A 4,970-nucleotide genomic window follows, 5' to 3' on the forward strand; every position below is an offset into this window, starting at 1 on the left:
AAACCATAATTTAAAAAAAGTAAGTAGGGGACTGGGGAGATAGCTCAGTAGAATAAGCGCTTGCTTGGCAAGTGCAAAGCCTGAGTTCAATCCCTGGTACTGCAAAAATAAAAAAAAAATAAGTAAAATCTTCAAGGAATAGGAAACTATAAAAAATAAAGCAATATATTTGTAGGAGAACATAGCAGAACGTAGAGAAATGAAAAACATTGTTGAAATATAAAATTCAGTGGATAGAGTTAACAATGCATAAGAAGATTTTGAAAATTTGTATCCAAAATAGGTGAGAAGAACTTCCTCAGAATGCAGAGCTACAAAAAAGGGGAAGAGTCTAAGGAGAGTTTACATACTGTGGTGCTTAGAATTACACATCTAACAGTTCCAGTTGACAGGGTTACTGTCATGAGGTAGATGTAGTAGGTTGAGAATTTTCCAGCCCTGGGGAGAGATGTCCAGAATAAATCTATACCAGGATGCATACTGTAACTGCAGAAAAATAAGGAGTTAGGATTTAAAAAGAGGCCTGCGGTGGGGGTTATTTTCACAGGAGACTCCAACTGGCAGCAAACAATAAAAGTCAGGAGGTAGTGTGATGGATGTCTTTAAAGGTTAAAATAACTGCTGATCTAAAACCCTATATCAAATCAAACATTTTTAAGAATGCAAGTAGACATGTTTCAAGATGAGAAAGATGAAGAGAGTTTGCCACTAGTGCAAACATCCCAAAACAAGATGTATCTGAAATGAAAAAGGGAGTTCTTTGAAAGGAATAATCTGTATGCAAAGGAAGAAAAAGGCAAAGGAAAGGCTAAATATATAGGTAATGTGAAAATGTCAAGAAAGGACAAAGATAATTACACAAGAAAATTAGCTCAAAATGGATAAAAGGCCTAAGTATAAGACCATGAAACTACAAAGCTAGAATTGCATATTAAAGGGGAAGCTCCTGCACATACACCCTGGGAGTGTTTCTTTTGGAGATCTCACCACAATCTTAGGTTAAGACACAAAAATAAATAAATGAAACCTAGAAGCTTCTGCAGAGCAAAGGAAGCAGCCAACAAAATGAAAGCACCAGCCACAGACTGGGGAAAAGTCACTTGCAAGAACGTTACAAGTGTAACGTTCTCAACAATGGCTCTACTTAAAAGTCTGCATCGTTTTAGTGCACTTTGCGTTTATGACATCTTTCCGAGTGTAACTTCACCGTAAGTTGAGGAGTGTCTGCCTCTGATAACGAATACCCAAACTTTATGAAGAACTTACACAACTCAGTAGGAGAAAAACGAATAACCCATTAAAAGTAGGCAAAAGATTTGAATAGACAGTTCTAAAATACACAAATTAAAACAAAATATAAAAGTGGAAGAAAAAGTACTCAATGTCAATCTTCAGGGAAATGAAATTGCAAACCACTAGAGATAGCCTTTCACACCTGTCACCCAGCTGTTATCAGAAGTCAAAGGTAACTAACATTGGCAAGGGTGTGAAAGGAAAGGGGCTCTTGACTCTGTTAATGGGAATGCACATGGGTATGGCTAGAGAGCACACGCAGAGTGTGGAGATTTCTAGAGAGATGAGCCAGGGATCCCTTTTCCAGGCATTTACCCAAAGGAAGTGAACCCATCACTCTAAAAACACTGTACTCCTGTGTTTACACAGCATTATTCACAGTGATCAACACACAGAAACAACCTGAGTGTATGAATAAATGAATGAAGAAACTAGTATTTATACACACACACACACACACACACACACACACACACACAATTTTCAGCTTCAAAAAAAGACAAACCACAAAATAGATGAACCTGGAGGACAATATGCTAAGTAAATAAGCCAGACACAAAAAGAAAAATATTGTACAATACCACTTTTATGTGGACTCTAAAGAATTCAAATATACAGAGATAAAGAACAAAATAGTGGTCACCAAGCACAGCAGTATGCGTGGGGAAGAAACTGAGAAATGGAAGTCAGAGAATACAAAGGGAACAGACACTTAGGGTAAGGAAATCTGGAGATCAAAGATACAGTTAATAAAGTTATAGTTGATCTGATACATTCTAATTGAATGAAGTTGGGTTGCTCTTGCCACAAAAACAAAAAAAAATGTATATGAGACAATGGGTATGTAAATTTTCTTCATCACAGTGACATTCAATCAATATGTATCCCATAGCATCCACTGTATAACAAGTATATGCAATCAATGTTATTATAAAATAACACAAAAATATTGCCTCGTAGAGTAAAAAATAACATAAAAGTTAAAATCTGTAAAAATAATAAAATGCAATTTTGAAATAAGCAAACAGACCTGAAGTGTTGCAAAAATCCTTGTGGTAAATACATTAATAAATCTTAGGCTTCATTAAGTTAAGGGTTCATCTTGTAAGGTCTATGTCAAACAATAAGAGAAAATAAATGGGGAGAAATGAAGTGATAAATACTGTGACAAATATGATTCATTAAAATCAAAAGACCCTGGCATCCTGAGCCAGCCAAAAAACAAAAACAAACAAACAAAAAACCCCACAAAATCAAAAGACTCAAGAATAGATGGGGAAAAACACATATGTAGCAAAAAATAAGTAATGGGTTCAAATGGTTTACATAGATAAACTATTATTAGTTATCAATTATGTTTTATTTTATTCTTAAACTTTGTTTATTTATTTATTTATTTTTTGGTCTTTTTGACACAAGGTCTCTCAGGCTGGCCTTGAACTTACTTTTTTTTTTTTTTTTTTTTTTTTTTTGCAGAACCAGGGATTGAACTCAGGCCCTCACGTTTGCCAGGCAAGCACTTATTTTACTGAGCTATCTCCCCAGCCCCTTGAACTTATTTTGTACCCCAGGCTGGCCTCAGATTTGTAGCCATCCTCCTGCCTCAGCCTCCTAGTGCTGGGATTATGTGCATGCACAGCAATTATATTTAATGTAAATGAGTCTAATGATCTAGGTGAAAGACAGAGATTGTCATATTATTTAGAATCAGAGTAAATGTTGTTTTCTCGTGACATACTTAAAACAGAAGCGAACAGAAATGTTAAAAGTGTGAAAATGGTAATTGCAAATAAAACACATGGATCAGTTGATAGTATGTTAATGCTAAGTTCCCTGGTTTTGATTGTACTAGAATGATTATATAAGATGTTATAATTAGGAAAAACTTGGAGAATTGTATACAGAAAAGCTCTGTTGCTTTTACAATTTTTCTGTACATTTAAAATCATTTCAAAATAAAACTGAACTACACAAGCTTTACGATATTCTAATGTGCTCCTACATATGTAACATAGAGAAGTGCTTGTTCATGTGTGAAATAGATGGAAAGGTTCCTAGGAGCATTGTGCCCTGTACTAGGAAGAAAACAGTGCCAACTAACAGGAAGCTAGGTGAGCCGTGATATTTTCAAACAATCATGAAGTAATGAAGAGAACTACTACCACATGCAACTGTTGAATCACAAAATATAATACTCAATAAAAGTAGTAAAACATGTCATACGATTTCACTTACATGAAGTATATGAGCAAAAATAAGCAGATTGGACTGTCGTGTTTAGGACTGTTCCGGAGTGAAAAAAGCTAAGACAATACAGTAGAAAACGGATTATTTAAAAAGTGAGTGTGCCTACCTTTCAGAGCTGGAGGTTGAAGTGTTAGCAAGACAGCTGAGGGGAGTCTGCATTGCCAATGGTGATCTGTTTCATCACCTCGGGAGTCCTTCCTTGACCTGTTTTATGACTTTTAATAATTTATAATCTGTACAGATGTATCTCTTGTATTTTCTAATATATGTAATATTTCACTTATAAAAGGCTTTGTTAGTTTGTCATGGTCTCTGACCACAAATCAATTAAGCTAAGAAGTCAGTAACAAGTCAATAGTACAAAATCCTCCTATATTTTCAGTGGATCAAAGAAACAGTAATAAAACTAAACTATGTCATGAACGGAATAGTAATGAAAACACTATATAACTAAAATGGGATCCAGGTAAGCTGTGTGCAGAAAGAAGCTTTCTGCCTTAGGTGCATAGTATAAGAAATGAAGAAAGGCTTGAAAATTAATGAGTTATGCAACTTCTCAAGAAGTTTCAAAAGTAGAGCTTGAACACCCCTCATAGATAAGTCCAAAATCTGAAATGCTCCAAAATTAGAAACATTTTCAGTACCAGTATGATGCCACAGGTGGAAAATTCCGTATCTGACCCCAGGTGATAGGTTGTAGTTAAAACACAGTTGTACTAAAAATGTACAAAATTATCTTCAGATGCTGTCCACAGTGTATATTAAACACATATACATTCTACATTTAGACTTGGGATCCATCTTCGAGGTGTTATATATATATGCAAGTATTCCAAAATCTGAAAAAAAAACCCACGTATCAGAAGTCTGAAATACTTCTGATTCCAAGCATCTTGGATGAGGGTTTCTCAACCTGTAGTAACAAAATAAATCCCTAGAAATGAAAAGAATAAGATGGCTCAGTGGACTAAACGCCTGTTTAAGCAAGCACAGGGACTGGGGTTTGATTCCCCGGTCCCACGTGCTACACCAGCCCTGCCCCCGAGCATGCTGAGCCCCAGACAGAGTCCAGGCACAGTGACACAAACCTGTAATCCCAGCACTGGGGAAGCTGAAGACAGGAGGCTCACTAGGAGTCTGAGCTGCATTGTGAGCCATGTACACTACATAAATTTTAAAAAAGGAAAAAAAGCAAAAGAATAAAGAAACTAACATAACTAGGTGAAATAGAAAATAAGAATACAATGAAGAACAACAAAGCCAAAAACTGAATCTCTGAAAGGACTAATACATAAACCTCTAATGACCGTAATCAAAAGCAAAGAGTTACAAATGCACAAGTATCATTATGCAGAAGTAACAATATAATAGGATTATACAGGAAGTGTATGAGGAAAACTTTCCTGTGAATCCATTTGAAAATTTAGGTG

Source organism: Octodon degus, unplaced genomic scaffold (assembly GCF_000260255.1).
Source record: "Octodon degus isolate 3935 unplaced genomic scaffold, OctDeg1.0 scaffold00227, whole genome shotgun sequence".
Lineage (NCBI taxonomy): Eukaryota > Metazoa > Chordata > Mammalia > Rodentia > Octodontidae > Octodon > Octodon degus.